The following is a 16474-nucleotide window of genomic DNA, read 5'->3' as shown; positions in this document are numbered from 1 at the left end:
GGCTGAATATCAGCAGCGCAGAGTTGTCCCAATAATCGCCTTGAGTCATTGCAACGATGTGTGGAGGAGTGGTAGGTGATGGTGGGTGGCTCAGAGACTGAGAGCACTTATCCGTGGAGGCATGAGTCATTAAACTGCTACACCCATAACCTTTTACAGGGAAGACCTGATCAAAAAGTTAAACATATAAAACCAACAATCACTACCTGCAGCCCACATTCATGTCCAACTCTACAAAGCTCACATGTGTGTTTTGTCTTTTATTCTTCCAGTTTAACAGCATCTTTTATTATAAGGTGTTCTGAAAGACAATGCTTTTTAATCAGATTCAATTCATGCGCCAGCTGCAGCGAGAAATAACGGACCTGAGTAACAGACCTACAGCGTCTGTTGGGAGGTTGGAGGCATATGGTGCAGTTATAATTCCTTTTTTTACTTTCTCTTTGACTTCCTGGGAAACTTCAGACTCTAAACCAGGTTAGCCTTAGGGAAAGACAGTGGTTTTAACCTGTTTACACTTTCTGCATAAATGAGTCACAGCAGCAGCAGCTGAACATGTTCTGAAAAGATGGACTTGGACCAAACCTGATGATGATGACGATAATCATGCAAAAAAAATCAAAAGATTTTTTCCATTTTTGCTACATTCAGCATTTTGTCCAATGTATTGCTCACAATTTGTTTATACAAACAAAATCATTTAAGGGGGTTAGGATGAAGACATCCCCGTGATGATGTAGAGGCCTAAAACTCAAATCTGATGAAGACATACATCAAAAGTTAAGGATGTCACTGCCAGTGTTGTCTTACACTTTAAAGTTTGTCTTTCAAAATCATGACCCACAATATCCTTCTGAACCTAATCCATGTTTCCATACATCAGCATTGTAGCATAACTCTTCAGCATCTCTGGAATCGCCATATCTACCTATGCTAATGTTTTCCTGTGGTTCATCATGTCCATGTGGTCCAAGCCTCTGATTGATGGTGTGTACACGGCGTGCTGGCAGAAAGATCAACCCCATCAGGACACAAAAAGCTAAAAGTAACTCACAAATGACCTAAAACCATGAATCACACAACTGCTTTAAAAGTGAAGCTCCCTTTATTCAGAGGAGTACAAAGAGTCTGATGTGTCCAAGGAATCTGGAAAATAATGAGGATGCCCACACCATCCTCACTGCGTCTCTGACAGTTCATCCAATCATAGGAATCTGGAAGGAACAAACTCCTTTTTCCAAGATCAGAGGTATGAAAAGTTCTCCCTTCTACCTCCGGTTCCTCCACAAAAATAAGCTATTTCAAATAGAATATCTTCGCACCTTCACACCAACCATTCGGTTTCAGTTGTCTAAACAAATCTGAACACACAAAAGGGCAAGACAAAAGATGCCTTATTGTGGCAGAAAGTTATGAATACCAGTATCTCACACGATCTCACACTCATGTGGGTTTAGGAAAACAGCACTCCCGGACGCGCTGATGGTTTGGTCCCGAGTCTCCAGGTAGGCTGGCGCTGGAGCTTTCACTGGACGGTGACAGGTATGAGGGGTGTTATCTCCACTCACATGGTGACAGTTGATCAGATTACAAACGCCAACGTCACAGCTTGGAATTCAAAAGAGAGGCAAGGTGTTTTGTAATTTAGCCAGGCTTTCTGCACCATCATTTTTTTCTGGTGCTCACGTCTATTTTGTGACCGGCACATTTTAGATGCACTGCTTCAGGGTTTGACTTGACTTTTTTAGGACACCTCACAGATCGCTGATCTCTCCACCGAGAATATTTATGCTGCCTGGAAATGTGGACATTTTGGGACATCTTTATTTTTATAATCACAGTCCAAATGTCTCTTTTCCTGTAAAAGCGTTCTTATAATGTAAAACTGGGAAATATTGTTACGCAAGCGCTAAAACTTACTTACTTAAAACCTGACTTATTACCTCCTTATTTAAATGGTCTTACCCAGGGGCGATTTTAGCCCATTTTTGAGGGTGCTTCAGCACCCCCAAAATGAATCAAAGCACCCCCAAAGATTTCTTACTTTTTTTTGACAATATTTGCTGTTTGTGGGACACACTACTAAAAATATAAAAAGCATACAGTACGTAATTGAGATGGAACATTTTAACAACAAAAGTATAGATAACCCCTCCCCCCTCCCAAAGTGGTTTGTTCCAGCTCTCCCCTGCTCGGGCTCTAGCGCCGTTGCTGCCAGAGCGATGGTGGCTGAGACGCAGCGGAGCAGAGGTGTAAGTGCCTGGCTTAAAACAGGACATGTTAGCTGCCTTTAACCTTCAGTTACTCTTTATATAGTTAGGTAGGAGTCAGGCCATGTTTCTTTTTAGCTGAAAAATATTACACCAGGTAACCTGCAGTGTTGAAAACGTGTTTTCCGACTATGTTTGCTACCCTACAATCCGTCCTGCTCTGTAGTAATATTAATATTATGTATTTTCTTCTATTTGATCTCAAAAAGCTCCTAAAACAGTCAGTGATCCCTGTTGACCTCCCTCGGCTTTTATTACCGCTAATCATTTATTTAAGCTCAGTTTTTAAAACCTTAGGATGTAACTACAGCCCAGCCCATGCAGCAGTATATGAATGACTAACCTCGTATTGTGGATGGATTATCTCAGTTGTTCTCCTGGCTGAAGTTTGGTCCTTTTACAGCATCCTGCCATGCGATTACATTTGTTCCTGACCACCGAGAACACTCACGTTAACTTTTATAGAGTGGAAAAAAAGTTAGCTTGTTTATATTATGCTAACATAGCTGTGTCGTTAGCTGTCACGTAGCACATCTTTATATCAGAATCAGAATCAGAATACTTTATTGATCCCTGGGGGAAATTATTTTTTGTTACAGTGCTCCATTTTAAACCAACATTAAGACAAGACAGACAATACGCTAACTAAGAATAGTACAATATATACATATATATACATACATACATACATAAGTCACTTATAAATAAATAGTTGGAAAAGCTACAAGCTAGCCCAACTTCAGTAACCCTACAAACGTCACTGCTGTTTAGTTTTCTGTCTTCATTTATGCTGGAAGTGATAACAGAGCTGTAGGCTACGTTTTAATTTGTTTCCAAAACCCCGCAGTCAGGACATGCTATATTGTATTTAGATAGAAGCTAGCGAGCTAACTCCCTGCTAACTTCTAACTCCGTTAAATGTCATAAATTCCATTTTCATGGATGCCTGGATGTTAAACTCAATTGTTACACCTGGTAGAGTAGAACGCTGATCATTTTATTAAAGATGAAAGACTTTAGACAGTTTTTCAACTCTCAGTAATGCCATAGTGATCGTTTGATATATGGACCTGCAGCGGAGTTTAGACCCAGACACGGCTACTGATGTCAGACTGAACAACCGGATTAAAGCTGCTATACACAGTCTGCAAAACAAACTGGGTTGTCAGCCCTGGCACTGCATTACCATATTGAGCTTAAGTCAGAGGAAGTCACGGTTGCCAGAGACTTTTTGAAGCTCAAGAGTGAGGCTGGTGCCATCCCAGATATGTTAACATTGTACAATCTTCTGGATAATCAGATCTTCCCCAAACTGAAAACTGTTATTCAGGTTGTCCTAACAAACCCAGTTAGCAGCTGGAGCTGTGAGAGGTCTTTTAGTGTCTTGAGTCAGCTCCATACCTGGCTGAGAAGGACCATGGGTCAAAGCAGACTCCAGCACCTGGCTGTGATGTCAGTTGAGAAAGAGATGCTTGAGAGACTTGAACACCAAAATGTGATAGAAAGATTTGCCAACCTCAAGCTGAGGCGACAGAGGATAAAAGAAAAGAAAAAATCTGCAGAGCCATAGTAGTATCTGCAGTAAAGATCTTTTCATACATTGTATACATTGTACCAGAGGCTAAGGTGTCTCAGTTTTTTTACATTTTTTAATAATATTTTGTACATTTCAAGGACTCTTCTATTTTTGGAGTGTATTTTTATGTATCTCTATTGTATTATAATACACTTTAAAAGTGAATCTCTGTCCAAAAAATGCACCCAGCTTACTTTTTACTCACAGTGAGCATCATTCATTATTATCCCGCAGTAATTAAGGTTAGGAAACTGCGATCGTGGCTCAAAGAGTTGGCAGTTCGTCTTGTAACCGGAAGGTTGTCGATTCGAGCCCCGGCTCGGACAGTCTCGGTCGTTGTGTCCTTGGGCAAGACACTTCACCTGCCGCCTACTGGTGATGGCCAGAGGGGCCGATGGCGCGATATGGCAGCCTCGCTTCTGTCACCAAGTGTACCTGCCTCCACCAGAATTGTAAAGTGCTTTGAGGGCCCTGCTATATGAATGCCATCCATTATTAGTATATGTATTTTTTAAAAATTCCAATCCATTCTTCTTTTGCAGCATTTAAATTAACCTTGATCAGATTTGATGGTTTTGTTACAGACTTTCCAAAAAAGTGTTTTGCTTTTCTTTCACAAATGTGGGGATTAAATTGTGTTAAAATGTACAAAACAGTGATGTCATGTTTTGTGACGAGGACCCAGGCACAGAGAGACTTGATGAATTTAAGAATCTTATGATTTAATAAAGAAATTTGCAGACTTGCACAGAGATGGTAAAATTGTGATGACTGATAATGGAGATGAAGACAACAGAGGACGAGGACAGGGAGGACCAGGGGTTTAAATGCACCAAGGGGACAGTCAGAGGGAACTCGGGACAACGGGAGACATTTAAGGATGCAGGGACTGACAGAGACAGGGAAGAAGTCTCATCGTGATGAGGAAAGTTTACCTTGCCTGGATGGGCAGCTCTCTGGGTGCTCAGCACCCCCAAAGCTCTGATCCTAGAATCGCCCCTGGTCTTACCTTTAACTATTTGTAAGTAAATATAATTACATAAATTACAGGAGAATTAAGCCCTTAGTCGGAGCAGTATTATAAAGTGTTACCTGCTCAGCTGAGGTGAAAGCAGACGTGCCCGTTTCACTGCTTTAGTTTCTATGATAAGTTTTAAGGAGAAGCCTGAATCTGATTTCCCGTCATGTGCCTGACTCTTCTTCAGTGTTTGTTTTTTCTATTTAATTTCTCCTTTATTATTAAAAGGCCCTTGAACATCTCACTATACACATGCATAATGTCTTTATATATATTATTATTTTTTATCTTCACATCAAAGCAAAGCGTTGTGTTCTCAGACAAAGCTGTTTGATTCAGCCTCATGTCAGTCAAATCTAAACATTTACATGTTCATTTAGTCCAGTTTGAATATTTCAAGGTTAAAGCAATCTTATCAAATATATAATATAATTTTTTAGTATAAGATAAAACAAGATAAGTCTTATATTTACCATTTGTACAGCAGCACTTAGAGACAGTCAAATACAAATAGATATACAAATTTAAACCACGTGCATGGGGACGTGTTTTTTAAAGAGGAATTTTGAGCATAAAACAGGAATTCCCTGATCATGCAGATTTAGGTTCAAGCATGTCCTCTAATAGGATTTGAATTTTAGCATTTTTTTGGAGAAACTAGTAGGCCAGGTATTCTATTAAAAATTAGTTATTAAAGAGTGATTAATAAACACGTCTTGTTGAAGGAGTTTACGTACGACTGTAGTCTGCTCTGTGCCAGTCTGCACCTGCATATTGATATTACTGCATATTAGAGTATTGAACACAGTTTGGGAACATTAAAAGTCACAGGAGGAATCTAATGCTTCTTCATCTAGTGGTGAAATAAAAAGGACCAAAGCAGGGAGACGAAGATGGATTCGACCTTCGCTGGGAAACTGGAAAACATTATGAAATCCATTTGAATCTAATGAGCTTTGAGCCGGCCTGTAATGAACCTCACAAATCAGGATGATTTGTTTCATCAACACGCGTTCATACACACTGCTCAGAGGGCTGCAGTGGCGCTGGTGCTCTGTTTTATCAAACACTGGATAAACGGACCACTGTGTGGGCCTTAGGATGCCATAAACTGTAAATGTTTAACATACATTTTGACCTGCGAAGGATAGCGTGCACGCTGGATCTGCAGTGCATTCTGGGCTGATGATTTAAGCTGTCTTATTTCTAACAGACTAAGGTTTAAAAAACACACGGAGTGCTTTTGGTTGAAATTTACAGGCAAAGGAAATGAAGGAATACATGTCATCCTTCACAGAAGCGCAGGTCAGGGAGAAGGGCAAATGCATGAGGAGGACCACAAGTTCTCAGCTCTTTGATCAGTAAGAACACCTCAGGTACAATTTAATTCCATGTGGATTCAAAATCCTAGCAGAACTTGAGCGAAAATCACTTAAAGGAATGTGAGAGATGATCTGCTCTGAAAGCAAACGGCCCCATTGCACAGGAAATGGCAAACTGTCCGTTCAGTGAGCTCAGCGCTTCCCCCTCAGACCTCATTTTGGGGCACAAACAAATGCATGGCTTACATTTCCACATCACCCCTATGGCTCAGGGCTCAAACAGAGCAGCATCTGCATCCTGGTCCCGCCCCGTCAGTCAGTGCGAGCTGGATGGGGTCAAAGACAGCTTCCTGTCTTTAATGGTCGCCGCCTCTGTTCAGCACTTTTAGCACAGAGGCCTGATGTGCATCTTATCTGCAGTGCTAAGTTCAACACAGTTGTGCATGCTGGTACATTTTTTCAGCAATCTTTAAGATCTTTGTTATTTTTTCTCGACTTTGCTGTGTCTCGGTTTTTATTTTTAGCATAATCTTTTCATTTCATCTTAAATTTCCTCGCATTTTATCAGGTGTAAACTTCCTGGCAACACAGTATAAAGCAAAAAAAAATCAATTGATCAACAACGTTTGCTCAGTTAAACTGACACAAACACTTCTTAAAACTCAAACTGGGCAACCTTTCAACACGCCGATTTAAAATCGGAATAATTTGCATTCATGTAAAAAACTCTGAGTCCCAGTGGTTCATGCTGACGTTAACATGTTTCTGATGATGTGCTGTAATACAAACACTCATTTTATCACTCCAAGCTCTGGATGATGTCACATAGAGCAGGTTTCTCTAATGTGGTCTCGTCACCTACCTGCTGTTTAAAACTTCTGTTAGCAGGGGGCAGCCAATCAGAGCTGAAAGAGCTTTATTAATAATGAGGAGGAGCTGTGGGGCACAAAGAAGGATTATTTTGAACTATTAATCATGCAAAGCTGCTTTGGAAAAGTCATAGAAAGAAATAAGAGATCCACTTTGAGGGCATTTTGTAGAAAACTCAGTTAAAGGTTTCAGCTGCATGTCAGAGTAAACAGTTCCTGAAACCAGATGACTTCCTCCACACCATCAGACACAAGGAAGCTGGCGGGTCTTATCACTGAATCTGGATTCATAGAACTGCCACAGGCCTCTGGAAAAAAATCCAGATATACTGGGCAGAGGGAGCGTGAGAGGAACAAAGTGTCCTCACATGGAGATTATCTCCTCCTGAACTGATCATGACCGTCTCAGACTCATTCAAAATTAAAAATTAAATTAAAAATTAAATCTGACTCATCTGTTCAAGGAAAGAAAAAAACTACATGAGGCCTCATCCTTGAAATACGTCACACTTTTCTCTTTTTCAGGCCTCGTTTTGCTTTGAAAAGTGATACGTTTCTAAAAATGGTTTATTCTTATAGTCTGACTTCCTGCATAAAGTGGAACCCTCCTCCAGCCTGCTCTGTCTAGTTCAGTTTTATTATAAATTAAGCCTTTTGCTCTTATGTTCTTACTCATCCATGCTACGAGGAGCTGAACATGAGTCACTTCACTGAGCGTGAAGGTAGTAGTTTGTTTCCTGTGTGACGACTCCTGCAACAAGTTGAATCATGGATCCGCAGAGCTGCCAGTCTGGCTGTGAAAACCTGAGGGTATTTTATAACAGGAGGGCAGGGCACATTGTTTCAGCCTGAAGAGCACAATAATTACGGCCATATGTTTGTACAAAAGCTTCTCCTCCAGGAAACTGCAGTGAAACGCAGAGCGAGTGAAAGGATCTCAGGGTTTTCCTTTTGTCACTGGAAACTATCTGGCATTATTCTTCCTCCTGCTCCCTCTGTGAGTGTATTAATCCCACCAACCCACTTCCTGCTTTTTGTCAGTGATTACACCCCCATTCTGAAAAAAGCGAGCAGAGACGAGGGCCCTGAAATTTAATATCCCAGTCTTCACATAAAGGAGTTGCTGAGGTGTAGGTGTTTCACAGAGCTGAGGTTCACTTCCATAAATGAAAACAGTGTTTTATTTATTTCTCTAACAGCTAAATCATCCATTTATACTACAAACCCAGGTACACATAGAGCTTTAGTCTCACTGCATGCACAGCACGGGAGCCTTTTTAGCTGACTTTAGGCCCATAATAAGCAGACCTACGATCATTTCTAGTGTTCAATTAACATAAGTAAAGTTAGATATTAGAGCTCCCGTGGAGGTTTGTTAATTCATCCAGGAAGTTTAAACAGACACAAAGTTCAGACAAACCTATCACTGCCATCCCGTATCTAAAAGCTGGATCCAGTGTTGGTTATGGTGAGTCGACCTGTTCGGTCCAGGTGTGGGACATCTGCTAATGGCGCACGGAGGAAACGGACAGAGAGGCTCAGCAGGTCGGAGGTTTGTCCTGCTGAGACCCCGACAGGATGCAGGTTCAGAAATATACACAAAACCATGTATTTAAGTCTGAGAACAGTTCCCATCAGCAGTTTTTACCTGATTTATGTTGTACTTGTTTACATATAAATACGAGGCCATGACAAGTGCACAAATTCAGGATGAGAAATCAGTGAAAGCTTCACAAAGCAACCGCTGTGTTAAAGCTAAAAATGATCGTTCTTATTATTGACAAACAGCTGAGCTCTGTGCAGAGCAAACTCGGCACAGCCGAAAGCTCAGTCAGGAAGCTGGAGACAGTTCAAACTGAAGCTTAAGCCTGATTGGCTCACGTTATTTCACCTGTGCCACCAATCAGTAATTAGCTGAGTACAAATCACTTACTGACACTAATCACCCAGTGTCCCAGCATGCCCACAGCTGCACATCAGTGAGCCGGTAATGTGGCGGCCTTTTTCTTCTGAAGCCACACAAACACTAAGAATGCGGTTTGAAGTTTTTATCCTTTAATGCGCTCAGTCGTCTGGGCCGAGGCACGGCGGCATGTTTTCCTCTGCCAGAAACTCAACTTACTTTCAGACTTTCATCTTCATTTGCATAATTGCAGAGTTCAATTTCCTTGGTAGCCATTAAAAAGAACAACAGAGGGTCGTTACACTGGGACAATCTCACACAGTAATGAGTCTGGGCTGCAGCGCCGGACCGTGATGGATGGGGAGGCTTCGCCCGCTGCCACTTTATTAAGTACTCATTTTTGTTTTAAGGTGAAAAAAACACCTAAGATCTGATGACTGCAAAGCGTAAAGAATGTCTTCCTCCTCCTTTAAGAGCAAAATCAGCCCCAAATGTCAAATTTGACAATGAGGTGCTCCAGCAGCTGCTCGCCTTCAGACGAAAGGTCGCTTTATGCTCTGTGACACGTGCAGCTCTGCAGCACATCGTTGCAGCTTAATGATGGAAAGAGTTTTAAAATTGATGAAGAACAGCAATCAGAGCGCAGCACATGAAACAAGAAGATGTCTCATGAATCATAAGTTACATTTAAAATAACATCGACGCCAGGTCCAGTTTCCTCAGAGGGGATTCAAGGTCTTCTTATTAATCCTGAAGAGTTGTCCATTATAATCCCCGCTAATCCCTGTATTGGTGCACTGTTTGCAAATTGTCAGCAGCCATTTGAAATGCCTGCTGTTTGCAGAACATCTATGCACAGTGTGTGTCCCTCACACAATCATTTCATAGTTTCTGATGCGAAAACACCTACAGGCTCATCTCAGACAGATTAGTGAGGTGATTTCAGAGGAATCGTCCAGGTATGGATCTGTCACAGTTCACAGGCTACTGCTGTAAAAATGACGAACGCCATCTCGAACATGACCATCGCCGAGAGTGATTGTTGTTAGTCGTGGATGGACAGATGACGGGAAAGGCTCTCGCCGACTCTGGCTGGCAGTTTCAGTTCAATTCAGTTTTATTTCAATCACAACAGCAGTTGCACCAAAGTACGTTATTCTGTGGGTAAAGACCTAGAGTAATGCAGAGAGAACCCCAACAATCAGGGAAAAACCATAGGTTATTATTGATTAACTGTTCTGAAAAGTGAAAATGTGCAGCTTGGTTCACGTTTACATTCATGAAGCAGCAGACAGCAGAGCGACCACTGGCTCATGACTTTAAATAAACCTCCAGAAGCTTGGACTGTGGCCCAGAATGAGGCCGACACTCAGACGCTGCAAAGCTAGTCCTAACTGTAATGTTGGATTCAATGAAGCCAAACCTGTTGGAACTTGAAACTGACTATGAAGAAGAGCGAATACCAGCCAACCCCACAGTGATCAGTGATTATCAACAAGGCAGAACTTCCACAGCCACCCTGTCGGCCACGTGCAGCTGCAGTTTATCTGTTTGCTGTCTCAGTAACGTGCAGCATTATTGGTGCTTTCATACATACGCTGTGTTTTCTCATGAAGTCATGCCCCGTCTTTACACGCGATTCTGTCTTTCACCTGCATCCTCTCTGCTATTCAGACATCTCAGTTTCCTGAAACAGTCCGACTGATCGAGACTCTACCAGCACACAGTGCAGACTCTGTCAGTGTGACACATTTGGTCAACTGGATTTATTCAAAACCAGAACAGAGATCCCTCCATCACGTAGATCTGTAAAGACCTCGGGTTAAGTTCAGGGACCAACCAGGTGCAGGATGGCTCCACGTGTCAGGTTAGGAGGGCTTTAAACTCTACATGGTGTTAAGTGTCAGTCAGCTTTTTTCTTTTACAGCCAGAGGTCTGCAGAGTGTTTTTGGACCTTCACAGGAGAAGTGAAACGTGCTCCGCTGTTTGAGGGCTGTTGAGGTATGAAGTGAAAAAATACTCAAATAAGAACAGACAGCTGCTCTTGTATGCGCTCCTACTTCCAGGTACCAATTAAAATCGGGCTCTTGGGCATCTGCCAGTCGGAGGTATGACTGACTGACTCCCCACCCCCATGACTTCTTCTTTTTGATGGAAGCTGCCTCACAGCTCTGCTCTCGCTTTATAGCTTTTTTCCTGCGTGATCGTTAGCAGAGCTCAATGACTGTGACCCCTGACCCCTGCACGGTCAGCTCCAGTCACCATCCCAAATTATTCACCTGTTCTCATATATAAATTAGTGCTTCGGGGCTTTATTAGGGGGACTTTATAATGAGGCTGAGAGTAACATTACTCTGTGAGCTTCGTGGCAGGGCAGCTTGTTTTTTTATTTGAGCTGAAAGTCCAGCTTCCTCACAGTAATCTGATGAAAATCAGCAGTCTGGGCCTTTCTGGGGTGTGTTTAACTTAAAAAGCAGATGTTAAGCCCTTTAAGCAGCTTTCACAGCTGAAATTCAGATGCTGGATTTCGTCAGGGTGAGGCTACAATGGTGACCTCTGTCTGGAAAGGTCATGGCCTCCAAACTAACCCCATTCACACCCAGAGTGAAGCTGGAGCGTGGAGGCCTTTAGCTGAACGGTTATATCTGAGTGAGTTACAGTGTGGTAGGACTTAACCCGGCCTCGATGACCGACATCTGTGAGTGAAACCTCAAACGGAGAGTCCGTCAGAAATAAGGAGTTGAGGAAAGAGTGAGTGAAATGATTTAATGTTCTGGGTTTGATCAGAAATGTGTCCGACCTTTACTCTGAGCTCTGCTCTACAACAAAAGCAGAGACGCTAACCTCAGCAGGGGGTTTCAAAGAGAAACGTCCAATCTTCCCCGGTTCAGCGTACACGTGGGACTCCTCACCGTTCTGAGTCATAGGTGATCGTGACCAAAGGCAGATGAGAGCTGCGGTCCGGACATCAGCCTCGGCCTGCCATACCGGGCAAAGTAAGGTGGCCTGGCCTGTTGCGCGGAGACAGTTTTCTGTGAGAGAGACACTAAACAGGCTGGATGTGGAAAATCTGAGCTCTACTGTTCAGTTTTATAACTGGTGGTTTATTAAATGTTAACATTTTCAGAGGTTTTTCTGGTTTTAGTGGTCAGGATCATGCAACGTCAAACTGGGCTGTGTGTGTCCACCAAATCAAATGAGCTTTATTCAAGTACACACACACACACGTGTGGTCACAGTGCGCTGACACGGCCAGAGAAGTTCAAAGATTGATAAATCAACCAGAGCTTCCCCACCTGACCTACACTATCTTTAACATATTTAATGAAGCCATGCAAACTTTTACCTCCAAATCTTTTTACTGTTTGGAGCCTTTGAAGGTTTTATTTTTATTTTTGAGCCTTCGCAACTTAATGAGGGTTCATGGATAACAGCTGCTATCATGTGTTGGTAAAAATGAACCTTTTTCAGACACCTATCCCACTGAACACGACCCCTCAAAGTTTACCCAGAATGCATTATTTTGCCTTAAGAAAACAATCAAAAGGCAGGCTGTCCAGGATGTACACATCTGTACATCTGTCCAGGAGAGTCAAGGAGGCCATTTACATGAAAAGGGAAAGACCATCTCTGAATCGAGGAGGGGGCCTAAGGGTACATCTTTCACCATCTTACAGTGCTGTGATTGCAGCCATTCCCAAACTCTCTGTGAATGGTACTCATGGTCATTGATCAGTGGTCATTGATCAGTGGTTGTTGATCAATGGTCATGAGAATTTGCATAATTATGATGAAGGTGACCTCCCAGCCCATTGTTCCTTCAGTGGGCTGGTTTCAGTCATTATGCACATGTACTGTTTTGGGGATTGGGGAAACCTGCAGTCAGCTGAGACTGAAGAAGTCACTTGGATGAGTGACGAAACGTTTCTCCCACAAAACGCTACGTCCAGATGAACAGAATGAACCTTTGGAGAAAAGTCTGACTAAACTATAGCAGTACCTGCAATTTTCAGAGTTTTTTTCAGCTATCTGCTGTCCTAATGACTCAAAAATCATGTGATTGACACTCGACCAGCCCCCACGACTGTGTGCACTTTTATTTAATTTGCCAAAAATCTGCCCCAAGTACACTAACCTGTTTTTTTTCCTTTAAACTGAACGTTACTGCAGCGTTGCACAATCACACGTTTTTCCTTCATGTCCTTTTCCGTCTGCAGACTAACGACATCTGTGATCAAAATAAGACATTTTTCCTTGTTTAGGAGCAGCTCCCCTCCCACCCACGCCCGACAGCCACAGCTTTTACATGCTGCTGTTAAACTCTGTTCGAGCTCTGTTTTACAATCAAAGCTTTTACTGGTGGAGCATCTGTGAGAGATGTGGCGCTGCACCACTGAAGGCCCTCATAAAAACTCTCACGTCACAGATATGTGTGTGTGTGTGTGTGTGTGTGTGTGTGTGTGTGTGTGTGTGTGTGTGTGTGTGTGTTACAGTGGCTGTGAGAGACATTTTTAACCCCTTTGCACCCAGCGTTTACCAAAACAGATCACCTGAACAGGTACGAAGCCACTGTGTGAAGGTATGAGTCATGTGATGTGAGGTTGCGGGACTGTTTAAATCACACAGGGTCACTCTTGCCTCACAGCACTGTATTTACAGAAGTTCCACAGGATGCTAACAGGCAGCAGCTATCAGTCAATCAGGCTCGTTCGGACTCGGTGAGGAAGAGGAGGAGAAGTGTGTCGCTGCTCTGGTAGGCATGTGTGTGTTTGAATCAGGGTGCATGTAACCTCATTTTGCCCTCTCAGCACTGGTTTTTGATCCTGTGTAATCTTCTGTGAGACATTAGCTCAGTCCCATCAAGAGCCCAGCAGGCTGGACTAATAGCTCCCAGCTAACCATCCATCTCTCATTTATGGCGGGTAGTTTCAGCCACCCTTCCAGCTACGTCTTTATCTCAACAAGTCATTACAACCGTGTTATCAACGCTGTCATTAAATGGCCCTGGAGAAATGACCCATTGGTCCAGACGGAGCGCTTGGCTTTGAAATACCAGCAGAACATCCACTCCTAAAAAACACGAAACTCCATTTACTAGATTTCTAGTAAATCTATTACATCCCATCAGAGATGTGGCATCTGGTTACTCCACCTCTGACGGGATCACCAGCTAACATACAGCATGTGCCGGCCTGGCTCCAGGTGTATCCAGGGTAAAATCCTTACCAAGTCAAACATGTCGACCAGAGAACGGGCAGACAAGCTGCTGTTCCAAATCCGCTAAGGCATCGAACAAAAGAAGAAGAAGAACAAGAAGGAGATACAGCTGTTCTCCAGGGTCACGGCAGCCAAATTACAACTGGACACAACACAGACTCTGTGAGGTCAAGCCAGGTTCAGGGCAAAAGGGAAAGTGTGCTTTTAGAGAAGTTATGTGTTTTTGTCCTTAAAGGTTATCTCGCCTCCATCGGTTTCAAACACCATGACTCAGTTTGCAGGCAGACCCTGCAGGCGGATACGGGAGCACCTCAGCGCCTTCTAACCCTTATTTCAAAACCATCAAATTATTAGCGCACTGCAGAGGCTGATTTAACTGCTCATACAGTAAATCAGCTTGAGGACAAATATGAAGACAAGGCCGAGAAACTTTGGCTGAAGCTCAGGACGTCAGCCTGCATGCGCTGACATGTGCTCCTTCACTCTCCTCCCATACAAACGCTCGGAGCGAAACCTGTCAGATCACACACTTCACACACTCACACTTTCATCTCTTTTCTAAAACGTGTCATTTATTCTCTGTGTTAAACCTCAGACATCCTCCCAAGGAGAGATGCTGCCCTCGGAGAAAACCTACATGTGCTTTAAAACTGAAGCAAAAACTGAACTTTTCTCACATGTGAGCTTCATGTAGTTTTCAGCTCCTCTGTCCTGTTTAAAGCTCCTCCTGGCTACTGTTTTGTGACACTGAGGTGCTAAATAGTGGTATTATTCTTCACAATAAACAGCAAGCAGCATGGAAACCTTACCTGACGTCCAGTTAGACGTCTTTTCCAGGAATTCCTCTTTCTCCTCTCCCGTCACGCTTCGGAAACTTTAAAAGAAATCCTTTGCTCGCACGGCGACAGCCGTCGTCCTCCCATCACAGTTTGGTGCAAAGTTCATGAGAAAAAGAAGACGAGTGTACAAACATGCAGAGTTACAGGAGTGAGTCTCAGCCTGAGCGCCTTCAGAGGATCTGCACCAGACACACACCTCAGCACTCCCTCAGGATCTCATCTCCACCCACTTCTTGCACTGTCCCTCCTCTCTGTCAGTGCAACACACACACACACCCTCCATGTGCCCAGATCGTGGGCTGCCCCCCCTTTCTTTGCCTGTGGGTTCAGGCCTTTGGGCCTCAGCCAGCACTGAGCCTCTGTGGTGAGTGCATATGTGTGTGTTTCTGATCCTGTACATCCAGTCTCTTCATTTTTAACATTTCTCTTATTGCAAATATGATTTTTCCTGAAGGGTAAAAACAAATCTGAGGACAGAGCTCACAGACCTTCAGCCAAACCCAGAATTCAGTAAAACATTTCGATAACACTTTCTGTTTAATCCACAGATCTGAGACACTGATCACGTGACCTCAGTGACCTGCTGAGGAGGTTTGGATGTAAAAGCTCATTGATGTACTCTGGTGATTGTCCATGCAGAGGTCTGAAAGTCGATAGCAGAATCTTAAAGTGGGCTTGATGGGTTGATGGGCAGCAAGTCTGAATGTGAGCACTCTGAACAACCTGGGAGGTTGGTAAAGACAACACAGTGATTAACTATAATCCAGATGTGATGAAATAAAGGCACCAATAATAATCTCCACCTCAGAGCCTGACACAGAGGAACTCAGCTTGGTAAAAAGTGAATAAAACAAGAGTGAACCAGAGATCTAATGTGAGCAGAGTCAAAGAGTCCTTTGTTGCCTAAACCATCATTGTTTGTGATAAATAACAGTAATATAGTTCAAGCTGCCCAGCAATACATGGGTAATAAAAATCCAATAATGTGTTTGATTTTTACATAATGAGAACATTTTACAGGTGCTTTTTCCTTCAGTGGAACAATGGAGCTTCAGGAGGTGCAGGGGAATCAAACGGCCCCTGGCTATGTCCAGATGTTGCAGAGAGCATGTCCTCACGACCCTCACCTGTGTGGTAACCTCTGGGTTTTTCAGCAGGACAACGCTACAGTACACAATGCCCGCAGGACAAAAGACTTCTTCCATGTCAATAATATCACTCTTTTGGACCATCCTGCTTGTTCCCCTGACTAAATTCAATTGAGAACATTTGGGGATGGATGGCAAGGGACGTTTACAAAAATGGACAACAGTTCCAAACAGTAGATGCCCTTCATGCGGCCGTCTTCACCATTTAGAGAAATGTTCCCACTCACCTCATGACAATGCTTGCATCAACAACTTTGGGAACAGTAACGGTGGAGCTACTCATTACTGAGTTCATGTTTGGAACTTTGATTT

The 16474-nt window shown here is 43.1% G+C and overlaps 1 protein-coding gene across 2 annotated transcripts in view; it reads right to left on the bottom strand.

Moving 5' to 3' along the window:
- fat2 (FAT atypical cadherin 2) overlaps nt 1–15202 on the bottom strand; it is a 94821-nt gene extending 79619 nt beyond the window's left edge. For both annotated transcript variants that reach the window (XM_085471751.1, XM_085471759.1), the window contains exon 1: nt 14985–15202. The gene's annotated coding sequence lies outside the window, so the exon portion shown is untranslated. The remainder of the gene's footprint in view (nt 1–14984) is intronic.
- Nucleotides 15203–16474: the final 1272 nt, after the last annotated feature.

This window comes from Copadichromis virginalis, linkage group LG2 (assembly GCF_057382275.1).
Source record: "Copadichromis virginalis isolate Kocher_CV1m ecotype Utaka linkage group LG2, C_Virginalis_male_GT1.1, whole genome shotgun sequence".
NCBI lineage: Eukaryota > Metazoa > Chordata > Actinopteri > Cichliformes > Cichlidae > Copadichromis > Copadichromis virginalis.
This window is presented reverse-complemented; position numbering and strand designations above follow the sequence as displayed.